The sequence below is a fragment of the Lagopus muta genome, chromosome 1 (assembly GCF_023343835.1).
Source record: "Lagopus muta isolate bLagMut1 chromosome 1, bLagMut1 primary, whole genome shotgun sequence".
NCBI classification, from domain to species: Eukaryota; Metazoa; Chordata; class Aves; order Galliformes; family Phasianidae; genus Lagopus; species Lagopus muta.
The window spans coordinates 166297636-166310821 of NC_064433.1; positions in this window are offsets into that span (position 1 = coordinate 166297636).

Sequence of the window (13186 nt, forward strand, 5' to 3'; positions counted from 1 at the left end):
GAGCATGATGTTGGTGGTCTCTAAACTTGCAAGTATCAGCACAGGAGCTTTCACAGTGGGTCCTGGTGAGCAGTGCAGACTGTCAGGAAAATAGCTGACCTGGAACTTGATCTGTTGTAACCAGCTCTGCTAAAATCCAGTTTAGTTTACATCTAAATGTAAATTCGTAGAATTCACTTGGTAGAAGCAAGGGAAGAACTGAGCCCTTTAAGTACTCTACATCTAGATAGTCCTTACATCTGATAGAGACATAATAATATCATGGCAGAATCTCACTTCTTATGTTTGCCAAGCAGAGGAAAATATGTTCCCATAGCAGCCTGCAAAATTTAGGTATGCACCCTTATATTTTCCAGTTTGTTTCTGATCCAAGTTCAGCTGTGACTGATGATGTTTCGACATGGGCATGTAATGATTTAATCAGCAGATCAGTACATCTCAGTGTGTTGAATTAACTTGTGGTTGGCTGCAGAGAGGCAGGGCAAAGGGCAAGGAAGAGGCAAATTTACCTGTCATATCACATCGCTCTTCACTGAACCACGACTTTAAACCAATATCTAGATACAATTTTTTTTAGTCATGGTTTCAATTTTGATTCAAAAAAAGACTTAGACTGAAGCACTGAAGACCAAAAGTGCACATGCAGCCTGAGAAAAAAAAAGCTGTTTGATGGTTCAAATAATGGTTCAAGTTTCTCAGATCAGAGCATTTATTTCTATGAGAGATAAATAAGCTAAGAGCATATTTTTATATATGCCAAGCACACAGTGAGAAGGATCCTCTTTTTGGTAATACCAGCATATGACAAGGAAAAACAACTTTAACTTCCCAGCCTACAGAATCATAGAATCACAGAAAGTCTTGGGTTGGAAGGGTCCTCAAAGGACATGCAGTTCCACCTCCCTGCCATGGGCAGGGTTGCCAGCCACTGTATCAGGCATTAGACCAGCTTGCCCAGCGCCCCATTGAACCTGGCCTTGAACACCTCCAGGGATGAGTCATCCATATCTTCTACAGTTGAATCTTGCTGCTGGAAATGGTCTTGGTGCTTGGAGCTGGAAACAGGCTGATTTCTGGTGAGAAATCACCCAGTGGGAGTTGCTCTGACCTCTGTCATCACTGCTAACCCCATGCATCCAAAGTCCTGGGGAGGAGGTCGAGTTGGTGGCTGGCAGTAGCTCCACATGTAATTGTAAACCTCCTAGAGTTCAGAAATGTTTTGGTAAAACAAAGCAACTTGTTCTCTTTTGTTACTTCTGCATTTTTATTTTTTTATTTTTTAATAAGGAACAAACAGTGAAGAAGACTCAAAAAGTCTTTCATGGCTTGTCTGGGTATAAAATCATAGAATCATAAAATCCTTAGTGTTGGAAGGGACCTTTAAAGGCCATCTGGTCCAACTCCCCTGCAATGGACAGGAACACCTACAGCTCTATCAGGTGTTCAGAGCCCCATCCAGCCTGACCTTGGGTGTCTCTAGGGTTAGGGCATCCACCACATCTCTGGGCAATCCATTCCATTGCCTCACCACTCTCACTGTAAAAGACTTTTTCCTTATATTCAGTATCTTTACTGCAGGGGAGGTACTGCTTTCTGCTGGCTGCTAGCGTGTGTTTGCAGGGCAGTGGCCAGCTGAGGCACATCCTTAACCAAAATTCAGCAAGAATTCAACAAGCCAAAGAGAAAACTAACAAATAGGTACATCTGAGGCAACAGCTGGGAACAAAAACCATATACAAAGAGTGAAAACGAAATACAGAAATAATTTCCTGACTGTATAAATGTACAGAGCAAATAATCAATGTATCAGAAAACAGCCTAAACAAAACATGGTGCCATATGGAAATGACAGCCAAGGCACATAATCAATCTTACCTTTGTCCTCGTTGTGGGACTTGGCAGTCCCTGTGCTTATGAATTATAAATGCACCAATGTTTACTACAGAGAAATGCCTCTGGTCCAAGAAACATTAAACCAGTTGTTAATCAAAACAGACTGTTCCTCTTGTTCTCTCTATCCTATAAATATAACGCTAAGTTAAGGCAGCTTTAAGTATGTATTTGGAAAGGTTAATGTGTTATGAAAATTTAGATTAAAAAAGATCCAAACTCAGCTGATAAAATGAATTAGTTAGAAGGGTACAAGGTTTTCCACCCCACACTGTTGCAATATCCTACATGAGGTGCATAAGGACATGCCAAGCAAGTGGCAGCTTGTTAGCTCTTTGCTCCCCCCTAAACCATTTCACTCTCTTTTTCTCCCAGTCCAAACACTGAGCCCAACTTCTACACTTTAAGCAAAGCAAAACAAGCAAAGAACAGAAACCCCACGAAAAGAAAACAACCCAGAAAATCAACATTGCTTTAAACTGCAGTCCATTTTCTCGCCTGGCTGACTGCAGAGATAACTTTGAGGCAGGCAGAGCAAATAGGCCTGCTTGAGCTGTCACTGACACAGAAAGGAGCTGCTCTTCAAGTGACTTTGCCCCTGTGACGGCTCCTTCAGCATTGCAGCTGAAAGCATTACAGGCTTTTAAGGCTTCAACATAATTGGAAATCCTCTGTGTCTCGCTGTTGCTTACCATGCCTTGAATTAAATACATATGGCACTGCACGGCTGCAGCCTTACTGTAGGTCTACCGGAGTGTTGAACAGCCTACCTTGCTGCTCTTCCTCCTCACAGACTATCAAATTAGCCTTGAGAGGCTGTAGGGGAGAAATACTTGGGGAAATGCTTCATTTAAACTCCATCCACCCTTTGTATTGCCAGAGCTCTGTAACAGTTGCTGTAAAACTGAAGGAGGGCAGGACCCCTTCTCACAAGGACATTCCATTTGCTTCTCAGTTACCATAACTCCTGTCCTGGGAGCTGCCCTGAGCACCCTCAGTCCCAAAGGCTCAGAGGACAAAGCACCCTCTTCTCCCTACAGCTGTATTGCATTACGACACTCAAAATGTGATAAAAGATTGATTTGTTGCCACTTGTTGCTCAAGCAAGGTTGGTATAAGGTGCTTGGGTAAGAAAGATAAAGATTTAGAAATCTGCATTCGTCTACAAGATGTAGGGAGGCAGAAGGACTTGAAACCTCTCAATTCCTTTCCAGCACTACTTGATTCATACGGTGTGTGGCAAATTTTCCACAGATGCATTGTTTTCTAGTGGAACATGACCAAAATTTCTTCTTCATGACTAAGCCCTTAAGTTCTCTTTAAATTTATCATTTCCTTCTTTAAAGCTCCTTACTACTTGCATCTGATCCCAGTAGGTAGGTATTTTAATGCTTCCATGTGCCTTGCGTGTCTGCTAAGCTTAAGGTTTTGAAGGTCCCCATACTACTGAAACTATTCCTTCTGGGATGCCTTTAGCTTAAGTTTCAAGCTAATCCCTTTTTGTGTGTATGTGCAATATGGATATCATTACAAAAAGCAAGTTTATTGCTATCTTGGACCTTGAAAAATGTGCTGAGCAATAATAGAAATGACCCTTTTCTGGCCTTCTCCCATCCTACAGGTTGCCATATAAAAAAATAAAAATGGAACTGTATTCTTTCTCACTGATAGTTCTCAAACCACTGTAACCTTCTAAACAGAAGGGAATATGGAAACGATGTTCTAAGTCTCAATGTTAGAGGTAATAGTGTTGATTCCAGCCAACAACATTGATGTTGCGTCTGGGCAATGTTGTCTGGGCAGGCTGGTCTAGTGGTTGGTGACTCTACCCAGGCAGGGGGGTTGGAACAAGGTCATCTTTGACTTTTCAACCCATTCTATGATGTTATTTTCTCCATTTACTTGCCTGTATCTACCACTGGAGAAAAAAAATCCTGGGGTATCCTCTCCAAGCACCTGGCACCTAGGACTCGAAGGAAATTTTTATCAATAGCAGTGTCTAAAGAATAGCTTTATCTGTCACGTCACATCTCTTTGCAATAACACATTAAAAATATATAGATCCAAAAACTCAAAGGATGATAGGAGATGACTGCTTTTAAACTGCCAAATTTCTGCCATTGTCTGCGAATTCTACTGCATTCAGCTATAACCAAGCATGTACATAATCCAGCTTTTGCAAGATGCTGAGCAATGGAACATCTATTTCTATTAGATCTTTTAAGCTGCCTCACTGGAAACAAATGGGTTCTGAGTTCATTGGAATGAAATGCTACGTTGCCTTTCCTGTTAAAAATTAACAAGAGATTATCAGTATTCAGTCTCACACCTCTATTGTTCTGAATCTATCTGTATTCATAATCTACATTACTGATAAAAGGCCCAGACGGTGGAAATAAATATTATGGGAATGCAAATGTTAAACACTGTTTGCATGTGTTTGGCCGTAGTGACTCAGAGCAAAAATGTTATCAGTAGATGCCTGCCTGCTTATATCCTATAAACTGTGCCATGTAGTTCTGCTGTGTTAAATGTGCTGCTCTCCAAACTCTGTGCTCTGCAGAAGGATTCTGCTCATGGACATCAGTGCTGCTGAAATGCTTCCAGACCTCCAGAAGGAAGAAAGTGGAAATGCAATGAAAATGGAGTTGCTGTTGCAGGGAGGGGTGATATGGATCATCACATCCCTACGTTGTTGTATTAACAGCATTGCCCAAGACCAGGTGATATTTGTTATGCTGTTAACAAGTTGGCTCTGCAAGAAGCCTGATCTCTTTAGAGATGGCTTCAGCAAAACAAGCCATCACTGCAGACTTGTCCCCTATTTTTATTTTTCAAACTAGACATTTACCATCAAAGTGTACTTACCAACAATACCTTTGTTAATAGCTTGATTTAATGGTTTATTAAAGTTTTGTCTAAATGTAGCTGCTCTGGAACTACTCACATAGAATCACAGAGTGACTGAGGTTGGAAGGAACCTCTCGAGGTCAGCAGGTCCAACCCCCACTCAAAGACACCTGCAGAAATCTTTTCAAATTAGTCTTTGCTATTATACTTGAATGCCTCCTATTAGAGCTTAAATATTCAAAGTACACGGAGAGTCTTAGCTTGACAGGTTAGCTATAAGCATAACTGCAGTTTGATTTAGCTCTCAACATCTTAATCTGACCCACTTTTGAAGCATATTCCTCCACTACATTCAGAGCCATGCGTGCAATGCAAATGCACTGCATTGACCTTGAATAGAAGTGCTGAAGTGCTAAGAATAGTGTAGATGCCTGCGGTCATCCGGTGACAGTAGCAGGCAAAGCCAAATTACCTTGATCTGTGAGGTCCCTGCAGGCTGCCATGAGGCCTCCCCACATCTCTGCTCTAAGCTGAGCAAACCAGGGGGCCTTAGCTGCTCCTCATACATCTTCCTCTCCAGGCCCTTCACCATCAGCCAGTACCCCTAATTCCCTTTCTGCAGGGCTGTTCTCCAGCTTCTTTTCTTCCAGTCTATACCTGAATCTAGGGTTGCCGCATCCCAGGTGCACAATCCCTGTCTTATCCCTGTTTAAGGCCTCAGATTGCAGTATTTTAGTTTTGCTCATTCAGATTCCACTCTGTAAAATGAGATATTCCATCTTCACTGGGCTGGTGTCAAGAACTTGAATGTTATGGTGTGAGGTGAAGGCAAAAAAGTAGCTCATAGGTAGGTGTATTTACCTTCCTAAGGTATGTAAATATAGTAAATAAAATCAGGACAAGAGGAACCTGATAAGTATTATTCAGATTGTGGCTGCCTGGGAAGATACTTCAATGCTAAACCTGGGTTCGTATTTCATTTAGGAAGTAATTTTACAAGGGATACACAGCAGCATGTACAGAATCTGATACTTTCAAACAGCCAATGTAGATCATTACTCACTGATGGTTCCGAACATGGAAGGAAACAGGGAGCATTGATTGATGCTTTTTTTGGGGAAACTACAACAAAAACAAACGAACAGCAGGATCAACCTACAGTCCCATGTACAACTTAGTGGAAATATGACTGTGCACCCTTCTCAGTCTGGAGAAGAGGTGACCTCATTGCTCAGTCTGGAGGTTCAGAGGAGACCTCATTGCTCTCTGTAACTGCCTGAAGGGAGGTTATAGTGAGCTGGGGGTCGGCCTCTTCTCTCGTGTAACTGGTGATAGAACCAGAGGGAATGGCTTCAAGCTGCGCCAGGGGAGATTCAGGCTGGATATTAGGAAATACTACTTCTCTGGAAGAGTGGCCAGGCACTGGAATGGGCTGCCCAGGGAGGTGGTGGAGTCACCGACCCTGGGGGTGTTCAAGGAACGTTTGGATTTTGTGTTGAGGGACATGGCTTAGTGAGAACTGTTGGTGATGGGTGGATGGTTGGACTGGGTGATCCTGTGGGACTTTTCCAACCTTGGTGATTCTGTGATTCTGTGAAATATTCCTGAAATCTTTACAAATCCTTGCTTAGGAGACCAAGGTTTTTCATAATACAAGGACGAGGCACACTGCTTGTTCCTTGTTTCTGAGAAGCAGAGGAGACACTCTTGTTACAAGGCTGCTGCTTAGCAAGAGGTTCTTGTTTCCCAGTTCTGATCAGAAACAGAAGACTGGCCTTACTGGATTATACCTGAGGTCCATCTGGGTCACTGCCATGTCTCCACCAATGTTTACCAGCAGATGCCTGGAAGAAAAAATAAGAACCGGGCAAACATAAAGGGTACTTCTCACCTTTTGGCTATTTCCCCTTCAGAGACAGAAGTTTGATGTCTTATATGCACAGTAGCATTTAAATATATATATATATATTTCCTAACTATTGGTGGATTTAGTTTCCATAGGTTTATCCAGACATTTTCAGAAAGAAAAAAAAATGCAAGAGAGCTTGATCAATAGTTCACTTTCAGATTGTTGAAAGAAGCTGCTAAAATTGCCAATGTTTTTCTGGAAAGGTAACTGAGCTTTTAAGGGAAGAGAAGGTTTGAAAGAAGTAAAAAATGTTACCATAGAGATGGAGAAAAAACTAAGAACATTGTATGAGAGGTTTTTGGTGTTTTTTTTTTTTTTGCAAGTCTCAGTTGGCTGGAGGACCCCAACTGCTTAAGAACTGCATTGGTGCACATCCACTAGGACTTAATATTCTATTATTTACTGAAACGGAGAATGTGAGCTTCACACCCCTATTCCTCACTGTTGGATTTCTGTCTATCAGTGTAATTGATATAAATCTGAGGGTATCATGCTTTGTCCTAAGTTGCTCATTTTTATGGGTTTTTCTTCTAATTGCCTATTCCCCGATTGCTCTTCTTTTATTCATACTCTTACAGTATTCTCATTGTTATTCATTTTCTTCTAAGCATTAAAATAGATTCGCTGTTACCATGGTGGGTACTGTTATATAGGCTCAACTAGAAGATGCTGAGGTTTTAGTTCCCTTAGCTTTCTGTTGCATTTTATATTTTCTTAAAATATTTTTAACCAGTACATCTAATTTCACAACATCCTCTTTGTTATTATAAATAAAGCTAGCTCCAAAAGTTACTCAGCTTGTATTCATCTCAGAAGTTGGTTTGCACTTTCATTGGTGCTTTAGCTCCCATCGATTCCCCAGAGCTTTCAGAGGTTCCATGTAAACGCAATGGAAATTGGAAGTAAAACAAATTCTCTGCATATTTAATAAAGATTTTCTATGAAATCTAAAAATAAAAAGATCTGTGTTAATAATGGCACTGTCTACTGTTGTTCATCTCATGTTTTTCATGATGAGCTCCTGTTCTCTTCTGCTTATAACTTTGCCAAACTGTAACAATTGGAAATGAGGATTTCCCTGCTGGGCATCTGCTCATTTAGCTGAAATTTAAGTGCATAAATAAAACAGTTCAGTCACTTCCAAGAATGTGGGTAGAAAAAATGTATTGTTTTGATGGTGTTAATTTCTGTCTTTCATTTGGGAACTCTAGTTGGCCCCTGTGATTTAGAAGAGAAACATGAAACTGAACAGTAGACAACTTTTGTGTATTCTCCAGAAAAATGAACCCAAATATGGCCAAGTTATAGGCCTTTCAGTGGAAAGAATGCAGTTAACATATGCTCTGTGGATCTCTGCTGCATCTGTGAGCTGAATACCTTAGGGAGCCTATCTGCCTGGACACAATTCATTCTGGACATTGCTGTTATGATAGCTCCATGCTACCGTGGCCTCAGATCCTGTCTTTGCCTGCCTCTCCATGTCTCTCTTTTTATGGCAATGAGGTTTAAGTACAGGAAAGATACAAGACTGCTCTTGAGGACACGTGTGAGCAATTTGGGACTATGAGAGAGGAAGGGGAAAAATGAGGGAAATGGCTTTGGGCTGGGTGAGAAACTGTAGGAGGCTGGTATTGGACAAAGAGCCACGAGCATGAAGAAGTGAAGCTGGGCGGGAAGGCTGGGAGCAGAAGAGATCACACATCTGAGGAGAGCTGGGGAGGGAAACGTGTGGCTGCTCTCCTGGATCAAAAGAAATCCAAGAGATTTTGTAAAGTTTCTGTGTAGTCCACAAACTCTTCAGACTTTTGGCACTGAAAGGTGCTCTTCCTCTCCAGGACCACAGGGTCACTGAGAAGAAGGCCGTCTGCCAAACACTCCCAGTGTCCTGCAGACCTCTGTCACTTGGTGAGTCTATTGGCTCCAGTCCTGGTGCTGAGCCTTGGAAAGCAAAATGAGGGGCAGGGAAGAAGGATGCCCAGGGTTTTTGAACAAAGGATAAGTAGAGAAACAATTTCTATGCTCTCCAACCTCCTCCCTCAAGTCTTATTTCAGCACTCTTTTCTGTTGTGAAATCCAAAGGTAGGAACTTCTGGAGTTAATGTCATCTATGTGGCTTTAATTTAGCTGTTGGCTCAGGCATGATATTACAGTCTCTGTTTATTAAAATTAAAAAAATTAATGGCTACACTGGAAAGCTTCAGTTGCCTCAGGGACAATGATCACTATCTGATTATATTCAGTAGGGCAAGTGCTGAACACTGGCCACCAATAGTGCATGTATTGGTTATTCTGAAAACTAATTTCCTGAAGCATGGGTAAATTACAAGAAAATTGAATGGGGTATAAAACACAGGTAGAAAAATGATAATAAATCTCTGAGTGCATTTCAGAGAATTTTATTTAAGTGGAAAAAAAAAAATCCAATTTCCTTCTTATTCAGGGAAGGACTGCTTGGCTAAACATTAATCCTGATTCAGTGGCAGAAGGAAATCAGCTGTTGGAAAGACATCATTTTTACATGAACAAAAAAAAAGGGAAAGAGAAATTCATACAGGCAGGAAATTATTAAGTGTTTAAAAGAGTCAGTAAAGATTTCAGAAAAAAAACCAAAACTTGCAAATGACAGCTAAGGATAATGTGAAAGCATTCAGTTATTAGGAGCAATGACAATGTTTTCCAGTCTCATCACTGGAAACAGCGAGCAAAACTGATGTCAGTGATACCATATAGGAAAAATATATTTCAAATGTGCATTTTTGTTTAGAATGGAGCAGGATTTGCATTTGCATCACAGGAGAATAATATAGAAATTACAACACATTCACAATTAAAGTTATTAAGAAAAAGCCTTGACAGTGAAAATAAATTCCAGAAGACTGGAAAGACACTGAAGCCATGCCATAATTCAGATTCAGCGATTCCTTAATTATAGAGTTTTTAGCCCCACATAAGTTGTAGGCAGAATGACAGAAAAATGTCATGAAGTTTCAAAGGAGCTGATATATGCATATAATTATCACCCATCAGTGCAGATTAATGAAAACGAATTCTTGTAAATCAAGCCTGCTTCCACTTTGGAGGATTATATACATGGCTTATAAAAGTGCTGCAATGTCTTTAGATTTGTTAGGACTTTTGACTTAATACTAGGTGGTGTTCTGTTGAAGACATGAGTAGCAGCCAATTTGCAAAGGTTTTATTGCTGTGGAGTTGCAAACGTGATGCACATCTGATAATTAGACTTTAAAAACATGCTTGTTTTGAAATCAGTCTTACTCATTTATTTGATTAGATAGCTGTGGCCTGACAGAAGTCAGTGTGTGTGTGAGAGGCACTGGGTCATTTGGAGGTGCTGTAGGTAAAACAAGAAGCGTTGCTGTCAAAAAGTTCCTAACATACGTAGATAAGTAAATACAGATCAGGAAATAGATTTTTAAAATTTTCTTTGTGTTTTTCATCCTTTCTGAATCTCAGTTTTACCAAATTGAAGTGCCTGAAAGCAGGCATGCTCTTGGTGTAGCCATTCATATGCATCCCAAAGATGTCCTGTGGGGGTGTAATGTTTGCCCAATACAAGCCAAACACACCCAGTGCTAACAGGGACATGCTGAGAGAAATGCAGAGCTGTTGGAGTGGGTCTCAGAGAAGGACCATGAAGATTTTCAGAGGGCTGGAGCACCTCTTCTATGAAGACAGGCTGAGAGGACAAACTGAGAGAGCTTCAGGCTGGAGAAGAGAAGGCTCCAGAGGGACCTTATAGTGGCCTTCCAGTACCTGAAGGGGGCCTACAGGAAAGATCGGGAGGAACTTTTTATAAGGGCAGGTAGAGACAGAATGAGGAGAGATGGCTTTAAACTGGAAGAGGACAGATTTAGACTAGATATTAGGAAGAAATTATTTACTGTGAGGGTGGTGAGACACTGGAACAGGTTGCCCAGAGAGGCTGTGGATGCCCCCTCCCTGGAAGCATTCAAGGCCAGGCTGGATGGGGCTGTGAATAACCTGGTCTGGAGGGAGGTGTCCCTGCCTACAGCAGGGGTTTGGAAATAGACGATCTTAAAGGTCCCTTCCAACTTAAACCACTCTACGATTCTATAATGTCACATAAGGTGACAGCTGGATCAGCTCAGGTGGATGATGTTCCTCTGGTCTCCACTGCCCACGCGCCCTAGGAAGGTACACTCTCAGAGATGGAGTCCTCTGGCTCAAAAGCAGAACAAGGCTTTGAAAGCAAACAGCTTTAAGGACTTACTGGACTGAAGGCACCTATTAAGGTGCCATAGAGGAAAAGCAAGTAGCTTGCCATTGCTTTGTATTGTATAGAAACAAAGAAATGTGGTTTATGACTTCAAAACAAAACTTCTGTAATGGTTTATTAAACCATGCCACATTAATATTAGCTTTAATTAAAGAGAAGGGAATGTCTGCAGAGCAGAAGGCATTTGCATTACAGTTGCAATCACTCTAACAATTTCCCAGTGTAATGTGTTGGAACAATCAGTTGCTTCTTTGCAAGCAATGAGAACACAAGGTGTTTTGGGAAAAAAAAAAACAATCAGTAAAACGTTGATTACAATCTCTAATTCTACTTCCATATTCTTACTTCTTATTTTACTCTACTAGCATAGTCTTACTTCTTATTTTCAGTTTGTTTTCTAGCTGTTTTCATCATTTCTGAGCAGCTCTACAGGCTCTTGTGAAACAGATGAACAGTGTACTCTTCCCCATGCGCAGATTAACTCAGGGAAGAACAGCAAGACCCCTGAAAGCTTTATCTCAGGGATTTAATCTGTTTCTCTTTCATCTGCTAGAATCACTGAGGACTATCAGTGTGCATTACTACTTCGGTGTTTTTTAGTAAATATTTTCAGGGCTATAAGCAACACATGGTAAAAACATCTCTATTCTAACTGCTACATCTAATGTAGACAATACAGGCTGCTCTGTGTTTCACATATTAACAGAGATGTACAGATCACAGATTGGGGGATGGGTAGATAATTCTCTCCTTCTCTCCTTGTACGCTTCACTAAGCTATTCCATTTCAGCTTTCAGCTCCTATTGTTAAAAGTGTAAGACATTGATTTGAAGGAAACACCTGAAGACAAAGAGGAGGAGATGGCAGAGCACTCATTACAGGCAACTGATGTCCACCCTGGAGGCCATCCTGGCCTCCATCACGTGCAGGTTAATGAAGCTCTGCAGCTAGCTGGATCACTTTTATTTCACCGTGCCAAAAAGCAAGCTGTAACTCCATCTGCCAGGAAGGAAAACTCTCCTGCTGGGTGTGCATTGCCCAGTCCCACAGTGTTTATCCAAAGAAAGAGGAGAAGTTAAAGGAAGGAGTGCTGCCTGCCCAGCAAGAGCCTGGATTTATTCCATGTAAACAAATTTTGAGCTGTCTTTTGCAGTCAGTAGGTGAACTGCATGATATTTTCTCCCAAGAAGAACTTAATATTTCCATTGTGCTCCTTGATATTATGTCTCTTCGCTGTATGCACTCAGAAACCAAACATGTAAGCCAGTGTGGATTAAAAATGATTCAATACTAACAATTCGAGATATTCTGGCCAGTAGCTGCCTTTTTGCAACATGTAGTGCAATGAGGTCTTTGTTTAATGAGGTCTCACCTCCTCTTCTCAGGCACCCTCAGGTTATCCTCTGCTCTCCAGCCTGAGTAGGCAGTCTCCAGGGCTCCAGTGCACTAGCTGGGGCAGGGACTGTGGGAAACACATTGCTGAGCAGCTGCTGGGGATTTCATGGGGGCAGCACCTGGTGTGAGGTGGTTTGTGCAGCACCATCATGAGGAGAAGCTGTGCTGGTGGGACAGCATGAACAGCAGGCACAGAGAAGCTCAATAACTGGACAACATCCTTTCTATAGTTGGAAGTCTACTGAGATCCTGGTCTATTCAGCAGCACGTTGAGGTGTTTAAGAAACATTTAGATGTTGTATTAAGGGACAGGGTTTAGTGGGGAAATATTGGTGTTAGGTGGACAGTTGGGCTGTATGATCTTTGAGGTCTTTTCCAGTCTTGAAGATTCTGTAATTCTGTGTCAGCACAGGGAATATTTGGGTTTCTGGTTTCACTTTCACTGGTAATGTCCAAAGCTAAGTGACTGTTGTCAGGATGGACAGTTTTTTATGCTCTTGAAGAAGAGAAGATTTCTCTAAATAATGTGTTGTATTTTCTAGCTAAACGGGATTAAATGCCTTTAAAGGTTGCTTATTTGCTTAGTAGGTATAGGGTTATTATAGTTTAGATGTGTTAGTGGTTTTCACTGAAACAAGCTGAGTCTTTGTTTTTCTCTCAGACGAGTAGGTGTGTCTTAGTTTCAGCTGGGATGCAATTTTTCTTCAGTGTCTTGTACAATGTTTTTGATTCTAGGAGAAAAATAAGTGATCACACACGGGTGTTTGCTGGTAAGAAGTGTTTTACGGAGCCAGGGCCATTCTCAGCAAAGGGAGCTGGGAAGGAGCAGAATTAGGACATCTGACTTAAAGGGATATTCCATACCGTATGACATCAAGCAGAAG